The sequence below is a fragment of the Hyaena hyaena genome, unplaced genomic scaffold, assembly GCF_003009895.1.
Source record: "Hyaena hyaena isolate Hyena2069 unplaced genomic scaffold, ASM300989v1 scaffold_567, whole genome shotgun sequence".
Taxonomy (NCBI): Eukaryota; Metazoa; Chordata; class Mammalia; order Carnivora; family Hyaenidae; genus Hyaena; species Hyaena hyaena.
This window is the reverse complement of record NW_024081200.1, coordinates 750,298-774,021: the sequence shown is the minus strand read 5'-3', so window position 1 is coordinate 774,021 and position 23,724 is coordinate 750,298. Positions and strand designations below refer to the sequence as shown.

Below are 23,724 nucleotides of genomic sequence, written 5' to 3'. Positions count from 1 at the left end.
AGCAATGAAGTTCTCAAAAAAGTTATACATGGAGCATCTGGGTGGTTCAGTTAGTTAAGCATCTGACTCTTGATTTGGCTCAGCTCATGGTCTCATCGTCATGAGATTGAGCCCCATGTCAGGCTCCGCACTGAACATGGGGCCTGCTTGGGATTCTCTCTCTCCTCCTTCTGCTTCTCCCCTTGTTGGCTTTCTCTCAAAACAAACAAATATAACCAAAATAAAACACAAAAACATGTGCACTTATGGTTTCTTATTTTACTAAAAAGTCCATTTCTCCATTCTTCACCCTGAAATACTCAGTGAAATATCACACCATTAGTGGTCTCAGCTAAGCCCCCAGAAATGGCTGATTTTCCTACTTGCTGTCTGTGCTACCCCCATGGCTTAGTTAATGTTTCTGCAGTAATGCTTCCTGATGTATAATGATTTTTCTATTTTCATGTTTGTTTTCCCTTACTAAGATTCTGAATCCTTGAGGATAACAACAGTGTATTATTTTATTTTTATTCCCTGCACTCAGCACAGTGTTGGGGTGGAGAGGTGATCAACAAATATCTCTTAAATTAGTGCACTAATGAATGATGATTCCATACCATTTCTGAATGCCCTTGGCCTTTTCACATGCTCTTTTGCTTTTACGGTTTGCTCAACCTAGACTGCCCTCCTTCCAGTTCTGTGATTAGAGAAAACTTACACCTCTTAAAATTCTGGTTCTTCTGATTCTTTTTATATGACACTCAACTTGCTTTCTTGAATAAGAATTAATTATGCCTCCTGTATGTTCCTTTGGTGGCTGTTGCTTATTTATCTATTATTTAACTTCATAAACATAATGTTGTGAACTGCCTACATGACATGTGCTATGTATGCTGTGGAGCTTACATTAGAGAATGTGACCTGGTGGCTACCGTTGAGAAGTTCACTAATGGAGAGAAATATTTGTTAAAATATAGATAAAATTTAGTCTGTTAAATGCTATAATCAAGGTGAGAATAAAATGCTATAAGCTCAGAGAGCTCATAGGAATTAATCTGACATGATTCATAGGCAATGATTCATAGAGTGGTTGAGATTTGAGCTGGTACTTGAAAAAAGCATAGGAGTTTGACAGGCAAATGGGTGGTTGTAAAGATATTCCAGGCAGAAGAAACAGCCTCTGTAAATGCACAGATTCATGAAAAAGAACTTTGGCAACTGATTCACCCTCTTTTAGCCTCTACACTGATCTCCCAAACTCTTTGTCCGTGGATATAACACTCGTGAACTCCAGCTAACAACTTATTAACTGTCAGCAGTAGATTCTAGCCAGCCACCCCAATGACTAAACCTTGGATTTGGTGTCACCTAGAATAGAAAAAACTCTAAAATCCTTAATTCCAATATTCCTTTCTCATTCTTCTAATTCTCCCACTTATTTTATCACACTTGTTTTCTGAACTTGTCATGATCTTATAACTCTTCAATCACAGTATCTCTCTTGAGGGTGTACCATCCTTCTGTTGTTTTCCTTAAGAAAGGTATGTTGACAGAGTGGTTTCAAGATTTAGAAAAAATAATAACCAGGTCACTAATAACAAATATTGTCATAAACATTTGGACGTTGTGAAGTTTTGTTTTGGAACCTTCCTGTTGCCATAGTGAGGTACATCCAATGGTGGCTCCAAATACAGAGCATGATATTTTGTAGTAGTTACTTGAGTAGAATCCTATATCCCTGAAAGGATATTCCTGAAGCCTAATAACTAGTGGAGGGATGAGAAAAAAAAGTTTCAGAGTACAGTTATGACTTCCTTAGGATCGTCTTGAGGGTTGTATACTCAGTCAAGAAGTCTCTGAATTAAGAATGAGTGTATCATATTAGATAAAATCATACCTTATTTAACTAGATAACTTTCAACTCTGAAACACAATGTTACATGTTTAGATATATGTATATAATTTCTTTAATTAGATTTAACTTTTGTGACTGTACATGAGACCTGGAAAACTACTCAAATAATACATTAAAGGTGATACTCCCAGTATTTTAAAAAGTGCTTTATCTTAAACCAGATTGTATTTAAAACATACTGTGTTAAAATGTTCTAAGTATTTGGCAGAGATGACATCTTGGAGTGAGCTAGAATTCAAGCTGAGGCAATTTGGATTCAGAGCCTGGGTTTATAACCAACAGCTTTGAGGGAAAATCCTATACATCAAATCATCCCAGCTGTGCCACTTACCTCCTATGTTACCTTCAATATGTTACCCATCTCTGAGAGTCTCCAGATCCCACATATAGAATGAGGATGATACAGATATTACATCCAAAGGTTGTTACAGATATTAAATGAGATTGTTGTATCTAGTAAATGGGATTAATTGAGCACTAGAAATCACTCAAAGTCACTTCTGCCCTATTTTATTCATTGAGGCAATTTTCTAATCCTATTCTGACTCAACAGCAAGAGGCAATATACTGCCTCTTGATGGGGAGTGAAAAAGTTCTGGAAGAATATGTAGAACTGCAAATATTGCTGTGACCATTTTTGGAAATTACAGTCCACCATATTCATGAAGATTGCCGAGAAATTTAGCTGTAAGAAACATATTCTCCCTGGTTTAGCTAGGGCTGCAGTATAAAGACCATCAGACTAAACGTTTACCTCTGTACTTAATTCTTCACATCATTCAAGGGCAGTCTTTATTTTTTAAAGTTTTTGTTTAAATCCCAGTTAGTAAGTATACAGTATTGTCTTAGTTTCAGGTGTATAGTGATTCAACACTTTCATACATCATCTAGTGCTCATCATAAGTGCACTTCTTAATCCCCAACACCTATTCAGTCTGTCCCCCCACCCTTCTCCCTTCTGGTAACGATCAATTTATTCCCTATAGTTAAGAGTCTATATACCTTGATTTGCCTCTCTCTCTTTTTCCCCCTCTGATCATTTGTTTCTTAAATGCCACATATGAGCAAAAATCATGGTATTTGTGTTTGTCTGATTGACTATGTTGCTTAACATAATGTTCTCTAACTCCATCTATGTTATTGCAAATGGCAAGATATTCCAATATAATGGAATATTATTTATTTCTTCTTTATCTTCTTTGTTCATCTGTCAATGGACACACTTGGGCTGATTCCATAATATGTCTATTGTAGACAATGCTGCAATAAATATCAGGGTGCATTTGAATTAGTATTTTTGTATTTTTTTGGTAGATACCTAGTAGTGTGATTGCTGGATCATAGGGTCATTCTATTTTTAACTTTTTGAGGAACCTCCAATTGGTTTTTCAGAGAAGATGACCAGTTTGCATTCCCACCAACAGTGCAAGAGGTTCCCCTTTCTCTACATCCTTCCCAACACTTGCTGCTTCTTGTATTGTTGATTTTAGCAATTCTGATAAGTATGAAGTGATATCTCATTGTAGTTTTGATTTGCATTTCTCTGATGACGAGTGATGTTGAGCATCTTTTTATGTGTTGGCCATCTGTATGTTGTCTATGGAAGAATGTCTATTCATGTCTTCTGCCCATTTTTAATTAGGTTATTCAATTTTTAGGTGTTGGGTTTTATAAGTTCTTTGTATATTTAGATATTTAACCCTTTGTCAGATATAACATTTGCAAATATCTTTTCCCATTCTGTAGGTTGCCTTTTAGTTTTGTTGATTGTGTCCTTCACTGTGCAGAGGCAGTTTATCTTTGATTTTTACCTGAGGAGATATATCTAGAAAGAAGTTGCTATGGCCTGAAGTCACTGCCTATGTTCTCCTCTATGATTTTTATGGTTTTGTGTATCACATTTAGATCTTTTATCCATTTTGAATTTATGTTTGTGTACAGTATCATTTCAGTCTTGTTGTATTTGTTGAAGTCTTATTTATGACCTGATATGTGATCTGTTCTGGAGAATGTTCCATGTGCACTTGACGAGAATGTGTATTCTGCTGTTTTAATATGGAATGTTTTGCATATATCTGTTAGGTCCATCTGGTCCATTGAGTCATTCAAAGACATTGTTTCTTTGTTGATTTTTCTGTTTAGAAGATCTGTCCATTGATGTAAGTGGGGTGTTAATGCCTCCTAGTATTATTGTTTTATTATCAATTATATTATTCCTTATGTTTGTTATTGTTTTTTATATCTGGGTGCTTCTATGTTAGGTGTATAAATATTTATAATTGTTATATCTTCTTGTTTGATTGTTCCTTTTACTATTATATAGTACCCATCTCGAGTACAATATTTAAATCAAATTTTTATGTCCTTTTCATTTTATTCCTAAGCCAAATAGAACAATTTAGAACTTTTCTTGTCTTTGATATCTTACCTACATATGTAAGAAAAATACACCACTCTTAGTTTTATTTCCTTCTTTATTCAGCTTAGATCACTTGAAGCCTGTTTTTACTTTTTTGGTGATTTAATATCTCCAATCCCTCCCTTATACTTCTTCCATCCAGTATACTCAACCAACCTCCAAATCTAAGCGTTTTTCACCACCTACATTTTAATGTTGTGTTTTCCAGGAAGTTTTCCTCACTGTTTTCTTGTGTCACTGTACATGCTCATTTCACCCATAGTTTAACTATGATTAAATATGCTAGTAAAGTTTATATTTCTATTGCCATGTCTACTTAAAACTCTTTTCCCTTTATCCCCAACTTTCTGTATAATCTTCTCAAGAATGGAGGAGATACCCAAATCTCAACAAAGTGTTCAAACTGAATTCATTCTTCTACTTTACAAACTACTCTTTTCACTTCTCCCCTCACTCTTTTACCCATTTCTTTTAATTCAGAAATCTTGGACTTTCCCTTCTCTAGCCTACCATCTACTTTCTATTACCATGACTAATTGATTCTACACTTTTAACATCTTTAAATATAATGTCCACTGTTATTTCTGATTTTAGGGCCTCATCATTTCTCAGCTGGATGCCTTTATTCACTATAATTCCTCCTCACACTTTGCACCTAACTAATCTCTATAAAATCTAAGCTTTATCATGTCATTCTTCTTTTTAAAATTATAGTCAGTTCTCAGGGCGCCTGGGTGGCTTAGTCGGTTAAGCGTCCGACTTTCGCTTAGGTCATGATCTCTTTGTTCGTGGGTTCGAGCCCCGCGTCTGGCTCTGTGCTGACTGCCAGCTCAGAGCCTGGAGCCTGTTTCAGTCTGTGACTCCCTCTCTCTCTGACCCTCCCCTGCTTACACTGTCTCTCTCTCTCCTAGAAATAAATAAAACATTAAAAAAAATTTTTTTTAAATTATAGTCAGTTCTCATGACCAACTGAATAAAGTCCAAAGCCTTGATTATTTCCAGGAAGACTAATTTTCTAGGTTCTACCTAAACTTGCCAGTGTTATCTGTATATACCTGATGTAAGAAATACCCAATGATTTTATTTTCTTCAAAATGTGCTGATCTGAGACTCCAGAATTTGTTTAGGCAGATGCCTTCTCACCTTTTTCTGATAACCCAAGTCTTTTTGACATTTCAACAAGTACTTCTTCCAGGAAAACTTATCTAATGCTACAAGCTGAGTTCCCTTCTATAGTGGCCCCTACAGAAAACAGTGAAAGTATCTACCAATCAAAACACCATAATGTAATCATATTGTTGGCTTAATGGTTTGCTTAAGTGTAGGAACTGTGTCATTATTCTTATTTCTCCAATGTTATTTGGAGTTTATGTCACATTGTATCAACTTGATGAAATTTTTTTAATGAGTGCATGAACCAATTCTTACCTTAAACATCCTGTATCTCTCCCACTTTAATCGAAGCAAATCACTAATAAACTTTACAACAAAACTTTCTCTCATTGTATGACTTTGTAAATTCTCTTAAAATATTTTTTAAGGAGCACCTGGGTCACAGTGTCTAACTCTTGATTTTGGCTCCAGTCATGATCTCATGGTTCAGGGAATTGAGCCCTGTGTAGGACTCTGTGGTCATATTGCGGAGCCTGCTTGGGATTCACTCTCTCACTCTCTCTCTGCTCCTCCCTGACTCACATATGCACTCTCTCTCTCTCTCTCTCTCTCTCCCACCCAAAATAAATAAACATTAAAAAATATTTAGTGTTTGGGGCGCCTGGGTGGCTCAGTCCGTTAAGCCTCTGACTTTGGCTCAGGTCACGATCTCGCGGCTTGTGAGTTCAAGCCCCATGTCGGGCTCTGTGCTGACAGCTTGGAGCCTGGAACTGCTTCAGATTCTATGTTTCCTTCTCCCTCTGCCCCTCCCCTGCTCGTGCCATCTCTCTCTGACTCTCAAAAATAAATAAAAATTAAAAAAAAATTAGGGTTTGCATCCATATTTATCACCATGATTGTATTGTATGATAATTAACTACAAAAACTCAGTGGCATTACACAGTTAAGTATTTGTTGCTCATGCATATTAGGTTAGTCACATGGGTTTCTCTATTTATCTTACACATTTAGAGATGGCTAGCTGTTGGTTGATCTAGGATGGCCTCAAATATTATTAGTAGGGCCTCTTAGTTTTGCTGTAAGTTTTTCTGGTCCTTCTCCTGCGCTAATCTGGGAATGTCCTTTTTATAGAATTTGTAGATTTGTATAAGAAAACAAACCTCATTATGTAAGCCCATTCAAGCCTCTGTTGATGACAACTCTGCTGACGTAATTTTAGCCAAGACATGTCACATGACTAGCAAATTATGCCCCTTCCCTTACCATTAAAGAGCACCTCAAAATTACATAGCAAAGGATGTAAAGAAGTGGAATGTGTAAGAATTTGGATCAATATTGCAGTCTATCACAGGGCCATTCAGTCAATAAACTCACCAATAACTGTTGGCATTAATTGTACAAAGCATTCTGACAAAATTATATACAAGTTATTAGTGAAAAATAGATTAATCATCCTTTTCCTCTAAGACTGCAAAGTTAAGTTGAAATTTAAATACAGAAGAAATCTATGGCCAAGTTTACGTATATGGATAAGAGATATTTAATTATAAAGGAAGGAAACTGTCACTAGCAACAAGAATCATTAAAGAAGGCTTTATAGAGAGTGAAGAACTGTATTTGGAAATGTTGCTAAGCTTTTGAGAGAGACGAAGAAGGAATTTCATGTAGAACAATTTCCCTTCTTTCATGGTATCATTAGTTTATCACATAAATTGCTTAGTATTCTTTATCTGGAAATTTGCAGACATCATTCCTAAATTGGTCTCGATATGGTGATTGGTGCATTACAAGAGAATAACAACAGTAAATAATTCATAATCAAATCTCCCTTGAAGACATAAGTAAACATATAAATAACTATAATAAATTAGAAGGGAACATGATGACTTTGATTTGATTGACAAAACTACCTGATGTTTTGTCTCCAGGGAGACATCATCAGGCATGGTGCAGATTTTCCACAGTAAATTAGAATTCTGTGCACGACTTTGCTCTGAAACTGAATTACCTTTGAATTTAAAAATGCTTTAGGGAACCAGGCTTGGGTTGATGACAAGGAGAGTTATTAGTTTTAACCACAAAATTGAATATTTACAAACTATGTGGAAAGACCAAGTGAAACCAAAATCAAACTGAGTTTTTAAGAAGTAACTAATTAATACATTGAGAGAATATGACCAAAAACCTTAAATGTTCTATTAGCAGTTTTATTTTGTTTTTAATTTTTGTCATTCTGTGTCTAGGTTTCTTTAACATTTGTGTTGCTATCTGGCTGTTAGTAGCTTTATTAATGTAAAATTTCCATTGTTTCACAGGCATACTTTTGTAAAGGTTGAGGCATTTATTTCTTTCAAAAAGTTATGAAGGGTGAATTTTCATACCCAACTAGATATTTTATTAAAACAAGCCACAATGAGCCATTTAGAATTGGCATTTAATTTTCATCTCCCCACTCCACCATGCCCATCAAATATTGTGCCATTCCCTGATCTCCTTTTCCCTTCCTGCCTTCTCCTATAGGCTATAAGCCTTTTATTAACTGTGGTTGAAATCACGTAGAATCCAATGTTTACCTTTTTGTCTGTTCCCTTGGCACCTGAAGATGGTGCCAAAACTGCGACATTAATTTAAATGGCACACTACTTTTAGAAATAGTACCTTTTATGCATTTATTCAGAGAAGTTATTAATGAAGCAACAATGAAGTTCATTCAGTTTTTGACAAGTGTTTCTCCTGGGGGAAAGGTGATAAAAAAAAAAAAAAACTCCAAGGGCTGATTCATTTTTAGAAGTTGTTTACAAGGTTACAACACACTCAATTTATCTGTCTAAGAATATGTTGCTTAGAGAGTCATTCCACGTGGGTTCATCTCATTTATAAATAATGATCTGGAACATCACCTAGTGGGAGCATAAAATTCTATGGATTCAGAGGTGGTAGAAAAACATTGGTTTAAAGTCTGTAGCCTCTAGACTGTGATCCCAGTTCTGCCTCATTATAAACTTAACTTACATATCCCTTAGGTTTCCTGGGTTTCATTATTTCTTAAAAAAAAAAGTGTAGTATATAACACTTTTCTTTATGGGCTTGTTATGGCAAATAAATAAGATACACAGTATGTTTTTGCATGATAGTGGAAGAGTTCAACCATATCCACATACAGAGAGAACAATATAAAAAAAAAAAATCTGGTATCCATCCCTAGCCTCAGCTATCAGTTTATGACCAATCTTTGGCTTCTATGTTCCCATCCACTTCTCTCTCCACAATTATCTTTAAGCAAATTCACAGTATTTTATTATATCATCTGTAAATATGTCAGCATTTGTCTTAAAAACTAAGGTCTCCTAAAAATCACAGTACCATTATCACAACAAAAATAATAATGTGATTAATGTATGAAATAGTGCTTAAATTCTTCCTGTTTAATACATTTTTAACACTTCGAATCAAGATCTGAATAAGGTCTAATTAGTCCATATATTGCAATAAAATGTTATTTTAAGGTTTGTCACTGGTCTTTCTGTTCACCATGCCTTTTATTTGTTGGTGAAATCGGGTCATTTATCTTGTAGAATTGTTTCCTTATGGGGTTAGAATATTTTTCTGTCTTTTGTATGTTTTTATTAAGTTCTAGCTATGTCTAGAGCCTTAGTAAGATTTAAGTTTCAGTTTTCTTCATGTTCCAAAATTTTATTCCTAATATTATCTTATAAACAGTGTATTTTGTTTCTCTACAAACACTTGATCCCTACAGTTTCTGTTGTCTTTTCAAGCAGCACAAAACCATGCTACACTAAACAAGATCAGAATCAGATCAGAATGCTCTGAAACATACCCTCCCATGTATTTCTTTAATGTTCAAGAAAGAATTCCTGCTGCCCCTTGGCACCCATCAGCCACCATCCGAACACATGTTCAAAAGTATGGTGGGTAATTACGTTGTTTTCTTCCCATCCTTGTTTCTTCTTTCTTTTTCTTAATTATCTTTCTAAAAAAATGTAGTTGTCTTTAACTATTTGATATGATCCATTTAATACTGTATTACCCCTATGTAAATTATAAACCATGATGATAAACAGTCATTGCATCATTCGATGTACTATCTAGAACATTATGAATATGGCCTTTGTAGCCTACCCCATCTCCCTGCCTCTTTCCTCACAAGTAAGCACTATTTCTTTGATTTATAAAAATGAGTTTTCTATTACATCTATCCATCCATAGATATTAGTTAGTCTTTATTGAACTTTATTACAATTGTACACTATATAATAGTTATTTAGAATGAAAGATATTTATTCAAACTCTGTACTCAAGTTTTATCCATTTAGTTGGCCAATGTGTTTATTTTTCAGTATGTCATTTACACATTTATTTATGCATTCTCCTATCATTGGACATTTGGGTGGTTGTTTTCAGTGTTTAATAATAATGATGTTGCTGCGGACATTCTTATAACTGGCTCCTGGTGCACATGCTCCAAGGTGTCTCTAGAGATTATATCTAGCAGTGAAATTGCTGTGTCATACTGTGTTCAAATGTTTAACTTTACCCACTTATACAAAAATGCCGCAAAAGTAGTTTATCATTTTATACTGTTTTAAACAGTATATAAAAGTACATATTGATCAGTGACTTCTTCAACATTTGGGACTACCAGAATCCATGGTGTTTGAGAAACTAGGTGTGTCAGAGGGTATGTCATTCTGGCCTTATTTAATATGCCACTGATTAATAATGGTGTTGCACTTGATTTTACTTGAATTATTGCCCATGCATGTTTAAACTTCTTGGAAATTCCTGTTCATATATTTTCCTTTTTTTGTTTCTGTTTTAGAGGAGTCTGTTATATATTTTAAATACTATTTTTTGTCAATTATATATGCTGTAATTATTTTCTCCCATTTTATGGTTAATATTTTTACTTGTTAACTATAGCTCTTGACAAACATTTAAACTACCAATGTGATTATATTTATACAATTATAATCCTTATTATATATATATATATTCTTCATGATATGTATATATAATCATGATTAGGAATTAATTTTTTTTCCTTTTTATCCCTATTCTCAGATCATAAAACTATTTTCTTATATTTTTATCTAAAATTTTTAAGGTTTTGCTTTACATATTGAAATCTTTGTTCTACTTGGAAGTGGGTTTTTGTGTATAGTGTAAAGTAGAGTTCCATTCCCCTCTACCATCCAATATGAATAAACAAGTTTTTGAACATCTTCTAGGGAATAGTTCTTCATATTCACAGTCCTCTATAATAACACATCTGTCATATATTAAAGTTCCATATATACACATGTATCTATACACTGGCTTTTATTTGGTTCCACTGATCTCTTTGTCATTTTTCCAGTATCATACTCTTCTAAATACTTGAAATTTATAATGATTCTCAAGATCTTGATGGAAAGTTCTCCACATTAATCTTGTTTATGAATGTTTTGGCTTTACCTGGTCCTTTGCTCTTCTAACAAAATTTTGATGTCAAGTTCTTTTGAAAAATCCTAGTGGGATATTTATTTAGTTTATAAAGAATCTGTAAATATATTTGGAGAAACTGATATCCCTATAAAATAAGTGTCTAAATTTAATTTAAACTTGGTATATCTCTCAATTGATTAAATTCATTAAGATGTTTCAATAAATTTTATAATGATCTCCACAAACTATTCAAACATCTTTGTTGACTTCTTCCTCATTAGTGTACATAGTTGGTTGCTATTATAATGATATCTTTTAATATTCTGATAAAATTATGATCAGTTTGTTTCTGATGTACAACAAAATTCTTTCATATTTAACTTGCATTCTGACACTGTGCTAAACTTATTTTTAATAATTTGTTCACAGTTTATTTTGGATTTTCAATGTAGACAAGTATCATCTGCAATAATGACAATGTTGTTTCTGCTTTTCTAAGTATTAGGCATTTAGTTTCATTTCTTAATCTGGTTACTGTACCCAAGTACAGTTTCTTATCTTTATTAGTGTGGTGATAGATGTGGTTTGGACGTGTATATAAATTTAAAAAATATTTTTAATTTAAAATTTGAAAATGTGAATTTTTAGAAGAGATTAGATCCACAGCAAGGTTAAGAGGAAGGTACAGAAATAATCCATATATCCTCTGCTCCTACATAAACATAACTTTCCCCATTATGAGCATCCTCCCCCAGTGTGGTACATATGTTACAACTGATAAAATTATATTAATAAATCATCATCCAAAAATCACAGTTTACATTATGGCTCACTATTGATGTACACTTTATAGTTTGGCCAAGTACAAAATGACATGTATTCACCATCATGGTTTCATACACAGTAATTTCACTGCCCTAAATACTCTTTATGTTCATCTATTTCTCCCTTCTTTGACCACTCTCTGGCAGCTACTGGTCTTTTTGCTGTCTCTGTAGTTTTGCATTTCCTAGAATATAATGTAGTTAAAGCATACAGCATTAGCCTTTTCACACTGCTTCTTTCTCCTTGAAGGCATACTTACATTTTTTCTCCATGTCTTTTCATGCCTTGAAAGATCATTTCTTTTTAGAGCTGAATAATATTCCATTGTCTGGATGTCCCACAGTTTAATTATCCATTCACCTACTGAAGGACATCATGGTTGCTTCCAATTTTTGACAATTGTGCATTAAGCCCCTGTGAACACTGATGTGCAGGTTGTTATATGGATATAAATTTTCAGTTCTTTTGCGTAAATACCAGGGAGCATGATTACAGTATGGTAGGATGAGTTCTAGTTTTGTAAGAAACTGACAAACTCTCTTCCAAAGTGTCTATTCTATTTTGCATTCCCACCAGCAATAAATGAGCATTCCCATTACTCTACACCCTTATCAGCCTTCTGGATTTTGTTCTGGATTTTGGCCATTCTAATAGGTATGTAGTGGTATCTCATTGTTGTTTTAATTTGCATTTCCCTGATGATACATGATGTGAAGCATCTTTTCATATGCTTATTTGCTATCTCTGTACCTTCTCTGGTGATATGTCTGTTAAGGTCTTCGGTCCATTTTTCTTCTCTTTTATTTGGTACAGAATCGCTGAGTGGACTGTAATTGGGCATTTTCTTTCCCCAGTTCTGTTAAGTTCTGATGATACCCAAGCAGTTTACGCTCTGGTTAAACTGTTTCTCCTGAGGGTATCCTTTATGAGAGCAGAGTTATCTGGAGTGTCTGAGAATGGTTCCTTTTCTTCTCTCCCTGCCTGGGCTAGACTAGATTTTTCTCTGATATTTACTGTGGGAATCTCATTGTTGTCCTGGAGGTAAATCTCACAGAATTGTGAGGGACCCCCAAAGACTGGGTCTCTCTGAAGTTTTTAATTTTCAGGGTTGTCTACCCTGAGCTGCTACAATTTATCAGTTGAAGTTCAGGTTTCTCTTCCTCTCACACTGGTTCCGGGGCAGTTTCTGCTTGTGCATCAAGGAAACCAGGATGCCTTGTGTATACATGTCTCATCACACTTAGAGGCAGAGTTTTGCCCTGTGTCCTCTCCTCATTTATGGATCCGACAAGAGTTGGTCATTTTTTTTTTTTTTTGTATATTCAGCTTTTTACTTAGAACAGTATGGTGGTTTCCAAACTCACTATACGTATAACCAGAAAAATTGTAGCTCAATTTAGGGTATGCTTCCAAAGTTCCCACATTAACAATGATGTTTGCCCTAAGCTTTTCAAGGGTAATTTTTAAGGAAGTCATATTTTATTCCTAGTTTAAGCGTATTTTTAAAGTCATGAATGCATATTGAACTTTTAAACACTGTTTTGCATTTATATAAAGATCATAATATGGATTTTCTATTAAGAATGCCAAATAACTCTTACATGGTTGACATAAAAATCCTACATGTCCGTGATATATTTTTTGTATGCTGCTGTATTCATTTGGTTAATATTTTGTTTAGATTTTTAAAATTTATGTTCACAAATTACACTAGCCTTTTCTCTCTTCTTCCTGTCCTTGTCTGATTTTGGTAAATAGGATACGCTGATCTCATGGAATGAGTTGGGAAGTTTGTCCTCATTTTGTATTTTAAGTTAGCTTAAGATTGGAATGCCCAGTTCCTTGTTTAGCATAAATTATCATTAACCTTTGGTGATTAGTGTTTTTCTGCAAATTAAAATAAACATTCAAGTTAATTGACTATAAAATTTTTCTTTTTCAGTTGCTTTTTATGTTATATTTTATGGAGTATTTTCATTTCATCTAAAGTTTTCTGACATATTGTCATACAGTTCAGTGTTCTTCTTACTTCTTTAGTGGCTATGCTATTTGAAGTTGTGTCTCCCTTTTTTTATTCCTCGTATTATTTATTTGTGCCTTCTCTTCTTTGCAAAACTTTTGCATTTGTCCATTTTACTAGACTTTTCAAATATTAGTCTTTGCAGCAATGGCACATGATGGGTGGGTGGTGACAGTGGCCTTCCCTGGGTACCAGCAATTAAGAGGTGTGTTGTCTGTAGAGAATTTAAAAGCAATGATAAAACTGACTAAATGTTGACAAGCTTTTTTATATGATCATCATGCACTGGTGATTACAAGCAATATCAGGGATAAAATACTCTACTTAAAAAGTCTTTTATTGGCCTGAAAGCTAAATAATCAATCAAGTTGCTACTGAGTTTTGAAAACATAGTTGTAAATTGCAAAGTACAGTGTCCTTATTATTATCCTCGAAGCTAATGGGAGAATTCCTAGTTATAGAGTCTTCCTGTGACTTATTCAGACTCAGTTGTTTGCATTCACTTAGGGGATAAATGCACAATGATTTGGATTTGTTAGGTCTTAATTTAGACAGTTTGTGTCTCTAATTGCTATGGTTTTACATGTTATTATGTTTATGCAGTAGATTAAAAATAAATAATGGGGGCGCCTGGGTGGCTTAGTCGGTTGGGCGTCCGACTTTCGCTTAGGTCATGATCTCGCGGTTCGTGGGTTCTAGCCCCGCGTCTGGCTCTGTGTTGACTGCCAGCTCTGAGCCTGGAGCCTGTTTCAGTCTGTGACTCCCTCTCTCTCTGACCCTCCCCTGCTCACGCTGTCTCTCTCTCTCTCTCCTAGAAATAAATGAAACATTAAAAAAAAATTTCCTTTAAAAATTTCTCTCTCTCTCTCTCTCTCTCTCTTTCTCTGTCTCTCAAAAATAAATAAACATTAAAAAATATTCACCTTCTGTCTTTTATGGACATTATTATTAGATATTTAATTTCATAATTATTACTGATTATTTTATCACAGAGAGGAGGGCATTGTTGAAAGAAAAGATCTACTCTGGCTTTTAAATACACCAGGTTTGCTTCTACTCTAATGCATCTTAGTTTCTCTATTTTGGGGATTTTTGCTTTTATGTTCATGAGTCCTTTCTTCAGTTCTCTTTGGATTTATTTTGTGGTTCTTTTTCTAACTTCTTAAGTGGTATGCTTAACTCCTTTAGTCTCAGCCTTTTTCTTTAGGCTCTAGATTTTTAAACAAAATATTAACGTTGCAATTTAACAAGTACATCTTCAGTGAATGTGAAGAACTTCAGTAGTACACACTTTTTTTCCCATTTGTAATTATCTGTTTATTTGGTTACATTGTCATATGTCTGCTTATTAGTTACTGAATGTTTACAATCATACCCAGCAATGTACTACGTGATGTGATGCATGTGCTACAAAGATCTAGGAGGACATAATTTCTACCCTCGAGGGTATTTTATTCATTGTGAGCAATGAGTGTATCAGGAGTCTTCCTCGTCTTATTCCTTGTCTGTGCCCATCCTAGTAGATAGAGACGGGTGCTCAGAAGTATGAGTAATGATGGGCCCTGGACCTGAGACTGAATGTGGGTTCATAGGAAGTGTATTTGTTTTATCCACCATCTGATAATCTTTGACCAGAGTCCTCAGCTGCACTGCTGACCATGCTCTGGCTCTAGCTCCTCTTCCTCACATCCCATAAACAAAGCCCTGGGGGCCTAGTTTCCACTGGTGTTAACTTCCAATCCCTCTTCTGTTGGGCTTTAAAAGCAAAGTTTGCATTGCTGGGACTCCTGGCAACAGAAGGGTGGAAACAGGGAAGAGAGATAATGTTTAGGGAAAAAATTAAAAGAAATGAATGAAAACACATCATAAGAGGGAAAGGGTCCAGGTTGACCCTCAGGTTAGTGATTGAGGGTTGTTGATTTCCACAGATGATGGGAGAAAACACAGATGGGAAGAGGAGGCAAGAAGTGTGTCCATAAGAGGTTCATGGGTGAGTTGTTTGTTTTTGGCAAGAATACTTCGTAGGTAGGTTCGGGTACTTCCTTTAGGAAGCATATAGTGTCTAGTTAACTTTTGTGATGTTATAGCAGTTGATGATCATTGCTCAGATTCATATTTAATTAGGATATGATTGTGATATGTTATTTTATCATTTTCTTTTCATTTATTAACTGAGTGATTTTTTAATGATACAATTACCCTCACTGTTTGGTGATCCTCAATTGCAGTTGGTATGGGAAAGTTGGTTACACCTGCTTTATCTTTTACTTTATTTACCAGCTGTAAAAAATGAGTCACTCATTAATGTACTCAGAAGGAGAACAATAAAGTTTAAAAAATTTGTGTGTTTTAATAGTCTTTGCAAAATGATGGATTTAAACATATGTCATATGTTTCAATTCATAGCAGTCATTATCTTTACTACATGCTCAGATCATCTAGTCTTTGGCCAATAGTAGCCTTTTTTTATCTTAGCTCTTGACTCCATTCAGATAACCCCAATAGAAACTTGCTTTTTTGGTACGTAAAACGATCCAGGTTCATATTGTACATTTTTTGTCTGTCATCTAGAACTAGCTATTTCTCCAAGTCTTGCAATTAAAGACCAGGGGCTAGGTGTGCACATTGTTACTAGGTTATTCACGGTTTCAAATCTTTTGGTGGACAGAAGTAGGAAATACCTAAATCCCTTGTGTATATGTAATCATAAATCCTTTTCGATAACAACAATCTATAGTCAAGACTGTGGGGATTTTACTTAACCTTATTGATCTTGTGATTACATTTTGTTAATTCTGTGTTTAAAGCTTTGTTTCTCCAGAATACTGTTAAAATTACCCATTTGCTTTAGTTCACAATACATACTTAACAATTGCAGTATAATGATATTGACAGTCATTAACTGAAAACAAATTAATTTTTTTTTTTCTGCTTAGTTACGTTTAGAGTATATCCCACCAGGAACGTTTGGTAATATTACAGGTTAGTTGGAATAGTTCTTCTTTGTATTTTGTGGTATAATTTGATACATGGATTTTACTTTGACTTTTAGGAGTTAGAAAATTGCTTTTTAAAATTGATCTTACTTTAACATTATTTAAAATATATAGGTGGCTTCAAAGTCAAATTTGAAATTTACAGAGCAGTGTATTCAGAAATGTTATTTTTAATCCCTGTCCTTTCTATTCCCTTTTCTCCTAGGAAAATCATTATGTATTTAACTTTGTTGTTGTTTTTATAGTATATATTTTTTATTTTATAAATAAGTTTTATATTACTATGATTTTATAATGTCAAAGTTATACACTTGTGTTACTAGTTACTAATTGCTATAATATTGTAATGTAAATTTTATAATAATATACGTACATATATTCACTTCCTTAAATAAATAGCATACTACATATGCTGTTTTTCACCTTGATATTTTTCACCTTTCTTGGAGATCACACCATAGTAATATAGAAGGATATTCTTCATCATCTTTCAGAGCTGCACATTGCTCCCTTGTGTTGATATACATACTTCTTCCCAATTTGATGGACATATGCTTTGTTTCAAGTCTTTTGCTATTTATTGCAAAGCATGCTATAATAAACCAACTTCTGTATATTTTGGAATGGCTTCCTAGAAGTGGGATTGCTAGCTTAAAGGGTAAATATATATGAATTTTTGTTACATATTGCCAATTCTTCTCTTTATGGGTTATGCTTTTTGCATTCTGACTGCAATGTATTACAGTGCAGTCCCCCACACCCTCATCTATACCTTACGTTTTCAGACTTTGGTATTGTATCCATTCTGATAGGTGAGAAGTGGTCTTCAGTTTTAAGAAAGACTAAATATTGTTGAAAGCCATAGACCATTTAGAATTTGGGTCCTTTTTTGTCACTATTATTTGAGGTTAATAATATATTAAGGACACTACCCCTTTGTGATATGATTGCAATCCCCCCTTCCCTCCAATTTGTCTTTTTACTTTGCTTAGGGTGTTTTTGCCTTGGGAAGTATTCTTAAAATTTAGTAAGATTAGCCATTTTCCCTTTATTCCTCCTGGATTTTGAATTATAGTTAGGAAAGATTTCCGCAAAGACAAATTACGGAGCAGTTAATTTATGTTTCTCTTAGTACTTGTTTTGCTATATTAATTTATTGTGACAGCCAACTCTCTAATCCTTTCAGAACTTATCCCGATGTCTAATGTAAAGAATTGATCTATTTTTATTGTTTCCCACGTGGCTATCCATCTCCTCTATGCTTCGGCGTGTGACTGACTTTCTTGTATGCTGAATTTTCTTTTTCTTTTTTCTTTTTAGTCTTTTTTTTTTTTTTTTTTGAGAGAGAGAGAGAGAGAGCACAAGCAGGAGAGGTAGACACAGACACAGAATCTGAGGCAGGCTCTAGGCTCTGAGCTGCTAGCACAGAGCCTGATGTGGGGCTCGAACCCACGAACTGAGCAGAAGTTGGACGCTCAACTGACTGAGCCACCCAGACACCCCTGGATTTTCTAACACAGTTGTGTCTCCTTGCTCTCTTGCGTTGCTGCCAGGCCTGTTTCTGCTCTCTTGGTATGAAAATAAAGACTAGTCACTCCCATTAAGGATGAAGGTGCACCTCTTTGATGTTTCTGGAACTATCAAAAACAAAAACATAAGCATACAGTCAAAGAATTTATGGCCATTAAATGATAAATTTTTATGTAAATGAACTCTCTTCCTCCATGTGTCTTTAACAGAAAACATGACTGTTGACCCTATATCTAACTCAGTGTTGACTTGTTTAGTGTTCCTTAAAGCTGAAGCAGATGTATTATGCATTCCTTCAAAAAATAGTACCTAATACATACGGCAGAATTGCTTCTTATGGTAAGCTGAGTCACTGGTGTACATTTAATAATGCACCTCTTTTAGTATCTTATTAGAACTTTGAGACTAGTCTTTTGAACTATTTAGTCTTGCCACAAGCAGTATACACGATGCACTATACCTGCAGCAAGATTTCCCAAATGACATTTAGTTGAAAGATTCCAATTAGCAAGTTGTTTTTCGGTGCTCTGGACACATGCATATTTAGGTGATTGCTTTATTCTCTGCATGCCTATAAATTACTGGAAAGCAACTGTTTTAAACAATGGCAGGAGGAAATAAAGAAAGGAGAAAATCTCTTGCAATTTTAGGAAAAATGAGTAGAAAAGAACTCTCTGGAGACTTCATTATAAATGGTTAGAACAATTATGCTAAATGGAATTGATATATTTATGTTGTTTTCTTCAAGGTTTATCATGTTCTATTATGAAACAATGAAATGCAATTAATAAATTGTCAGTTCATTTTTCTTGTTTTATTTAAAAATGCTTCGGCATATTTTAGCATATCATTTTTAGAGTAGCAAATAACTCTAATGTATAACATTAATAAACGGTGATAGACTTTACTATAAATACTGCATCTGTTGCCAAGAAAAGTTACATACAAAAACAGAGCTTTGCAAACAGCAGTTCAGTAATTCTTTTTGTAGTAGAAACATGGGCCTTCTGTATCATTTTAAGTATCTTTCCACTACTTGACCCTCTGCACTTGGAGAATATTGTTTTTCATACATCAACAGTTTGCTGACTTTAAGAGATTAACACCATATATGTGGTGTTGTGAGAGCCCAGAAAACCAACTGAGCAGTTTTTTTCCCCTTGTGTTTTATTTGAGGGTAAAAGTTAGGATTGAGGGAAAGCTATGAGAAACTTTTCATGTGGATAAAAATCATAGACATTGTCACAAAGAAATAACTTAAAAAAAAATCAAGGTGGTGGAGTAAAACACTGAGATATAACAAAATAAAAATCAACAGTGGAAAAGTTTCCATAGACTAAGTTATTCTGAATTTCAAAAACCTTATTGCTATTTGAAAATAAATATTTAACTAATAAAATATATAAGGATTTAATACACTGTTTTCTGTTATGGTCTGATATATCAAAACAGATACTGATTTTATTTAACTGGAACTATTTCACATTTATCAAACTTCACTCCGAATTTTGTCTAAAAATTTTGCTTATGTGTTCTGTCAATTCAGAGGAAGCTCAAGGCATTGAAAAGCACATCAGATACCACATAATCAGAAAACCAGATGAACCACTATTGGCTTTCTTCTTCTACCTTCTTTCATGTTAAACATTACAAGAAATATGGCTAAGATTAGAATTTCTTACATAGGAGGAGGCAAAATATTTTATATAGTTTTAATTTTAAAATAATAATTTTACTCTCTAAATGCCATTTCTTCTAATTTAGCAGATAATAAGGTTGACGTCTAATGCTGAATATTCTTTAATTTGTGGCTACCAAATTCCTTAATATATCAGGAATTACATAGTAACAAGACAGAAAATAGATAACATAAAAGTAGGTGATTCTGAGGTACCTGGGTGGCTCAGTTGGTTAAGCGTCTGACTTCAGCTCAGGTCATAATCTCACGGTTCGTGGATTCGAGCCCTGCGTGGGGCTCTGTGCTGACAGCTCAGAGCCTGGAGCCTGCTTCAGATTCTTTGTCTCCCTCTCTCTCTCTGTGCCCCCTCTGCTTGCACTCTGTCTCTCTCAAATATAAATAAACATTTAAACAAAAATTTTTAAAAAGTAGGTGATTCTAAGAGGTAAAATAGATGAGGTATCTGAGTTTCATAGAATACATGTGTTATGAATAATTACGTGTTATGAGTAGTTTGGGGAAGTCCTCTCTCTTCCCCTGCCTTCTCATCCAACACAATCCCTTCTTATTGGCCTGCGTGATTATTTCAGGGTTCAAAATTCCCATTAGAGAATCATTTCTGGGGCGCCTGGGTGGCTTAGTGGGTTAAGCGTCCGACTTTCGCTTAGGTCATGATCTCGCGGTTCGTGGGTTCGAGCCCCGCGTCGGGCTCTGTGCTGACTGCCAGCTCAGAGCCTGGAGCCTGTTTCAGTCTGTGACTCCCTCTCTCTCTGACCCTCCCCTGCTCACGCTGTCTCTCTCTCTCTCTCTCCTAGAAATAAATAAAAATATTTAAAAAAAAATCATTTCTTCAGATTTAGACTTTTCTTCTTTTTAATTTAAAATATGTTTATATTATTTTCATATTTTCATTCTAATTACATGGAAAGTTGATAATGCTATTAACATATTGTTTTATTTTGTGTTTTTATTTTTTCTTCTCTATTTTTTAAATTTTATTTAAATCCAAGTTGGTTAGCATATAGGGTAATAATGGTTTCGGGAGTACAATTTAGTGATTCATCACTTCCCACCCAGTGGGCACCTAGTGCTCCTCCCCAGTGCCCTCCTTAATGCCCAACTCTCATTTAGCCCATCCCCCCACTAAACACCCCCCTTCTTTTCCTTTGTAAATTGTACACATAATTGAAAAAATAACATGTTAATAACTTAATAGTCACTAAAAGTTCATTTATATTTCAAATATGAATAAATTAGTGATTTTCTGCTAGGCAAGATAAGCTTCATAAGTAAATTGATGAGCCAGTGGAAGCAGTTCCAACGTTGTTTTCTGCCTAAAACCATGGTGGCAGGCTGCAGCAGAGTCGTTGCAATGTGGAAATGGAGGAAGCAGGGATTCGTTCCAAGAAATTTGCTTGCATACTTATCAATTTCATCATGTTCAGTCTCTTACTCCTTTGCTTTCATGTTTTCTGCCCTCAAATATACCTTTAAAAAAAAAAGGAAGCTCTTTATGAGAAAAGCAAATATTTTCTTTGAAAGATTTTCTTTGAAATATTTCCTACCTTCTTAAAATTTGCCTTTCTTTCACTGGCAGACTTTTACATTGAATGATCAGTGTTCACAGTGTCCATTTCATTGATATCCATTATCTTACAACACTTCGGATCTAATTTTAGCTCCCATCATACCACTGAAACTTACATGTTGAAGAATTTTTATAAATGGGATAATGTTTATTCTTTTCTCTAACTCCTCCCTCCCTCCCTCACTTCCTTCTTTCCTTCCTTCCTTCCTTTCTTCCTTTCTTTTTAGTTTAAACAACAGATAGTTATTTTTAAGGTTCTGGTGGTTGAAAGCCCGAAACAGGGTGATAGCATGATCATGTTCTGATGAAATCTCTCTTCTGGGCTATAGGCTGCCAATTTCTAGTTGTATCCTCACATGGCAGAAAGAGAGCTAGTTCTCATCTTCTTCTTGTAAGGACACTAAACCCACTCAAAAGGGTTTCACCCTTATGACCTTATTACCTCCCAATGGCCCTTATGATAATCTTCAGTTACCTTATCCAAAAATACAGAACCAACCACCCCCTAATACCATCAGATTGGAGGTTAGATTTCAACATATAAGTTTGACACAGTCCATAAGAACTACCAGTCCTTCAATGTCCCATATTATTCCCAACACTTGGATAAAAAGTTTTTCAATCATCAACTATCTATGAAATTCTATGACCTAAGGGGTTCCTACCACATTATTTTTTACTTAAGAATATTCCATCCTAAATTGTTCTCAGGACTTCATCTGTGGATTTTAATAATGTACTCATTCAGTTTTAGATTTTTGCAGGACTTAGAAACCACCTCTTGGCATCTCTGTTATTTCTGCTGCCCCAAGGATCATTATAGTATACTTGGGAAGATGACTACTCTCACTGCTCTGACCTAACCATTTGAGAGTTTTCAGATTTCTAACTAGTCTAACCGTGGTTGAACAACCCTGAAAATGGCAGGTGCTTATTTTTTATGTCACTCTGATGGCAAAAACATACATTTTACTTTAATTTGGAGGTTCAAGAGGTTATGAGATCATTACACATTAAAGTGAAACCTGTTTAAACTTACAATAAAAAAGAACAGTGTTATTAAAGACTGCAAAGTTGGTGGATGAATTGCAATGAGATTTGGATGTTCCAAGAAGTGGGGGGTCTGAGTCAGAGACTGAGCAACCAGGAAAGGAAGCCAAGAACCAGAAATGACATTGAAGATTTAGAAGGCTAAATTCTTACAGTGGATTAAGACTTATGAGCATAATGCTGTATGTCATATAAATAAACCCTGTATATTTATGTGTGTATATATGTCTATACTTCTCTGATATTCAAAATAGTTTCATATTTACTCTATAGTCCTTGGATCTGTAGATAGTATTGGGGAATTGGTGTTCTAAGATATGAATTATAAGGTAGAATGCTATTCTTTAACTCCCATCCTTGTTATTTTTCTAGGATGAAAATTTCATGACCAACTTTTCAAAATACTTTATCATGTAAATTAAAAAGTATATAAAGTCATCTGGATTCTTGTGGAGAGAGAATATTCAAACAAGGAAAATTTGAAGATACCCATTTTTTCTTCCTATATAAAGGACAATTACCACTCTTAGTGTAATATTTGACCTATTGTTCATTGTCATTCTAGGCCGTAGAAAACAGATTTTAATGCTTGACTTCCCATCTGTTTTAGTTGGCATGATTAATAAATATCTGCCAGATGCTATACTAATTCCATGCTTTTAGCTTTTATAACAGGTGAGCTTTTTTTTTTTTTTTGAAGCAACTGTATTTCATACTTTATTCATCCATCACTCAAGGTGAGGGGTCAGGAAAGAATGATTATAATCATAATTCCAACAATTAGAAAAACTATTTCTCAATTAGATTTGTTAGCATGTTCTGTTTAGCATATACATTTCCATTTGGGTTTTTGGTAGATCACTTTTGAAAATGGTACCTTTGTTTTCTTTGTATGTTTTTTAGAGGTATAAGAATCAGAGAGTGAAGAGCAAGGGGTTTCTCATTTGACATGATTAAGTCAGACTACTTTCACTTCCATTTATTTCCACCTTAGACTGACAGTGCACTGACAGTGCACTGCACGGGGTCCTTAACTGTTGGGGTTCCTCTCTCATGTGCTGTTGTGTGTGAGGATGAAGGATCATGTGAGTAGAAAGTGGGTGGCTGAGATTCATCAGGATACCAGAGAGGAGTGGTCTGTGGATTAGTAAAGGAAATCTTCAATT

The 23,724-nt window shown here is 34.6% G+C and overlaps 1 long non-coding RNA gene across 1 annotated transcript; it reads left to right on the top strand.

The window, feature by feature from the left end:
- The first annotated feature begins 1,435 nt into the window (after window positions 1-1,435).
- LOC120248137 lies at window positions 1,436-23,142 on the top strand. The gene is made up of 4 exons (XR_005532502.1): window positions 1,436-1,520; window positions 15,645-15,706; window positions 16,653-16,698; window positions 22,931-23,142. It is a non-coding gene; the product is annotated as an uncharacterized LOC120248137 (long non-coding RNA).
- Window positions 23,143-23,724: the final 582 nt, after the last annotated feature.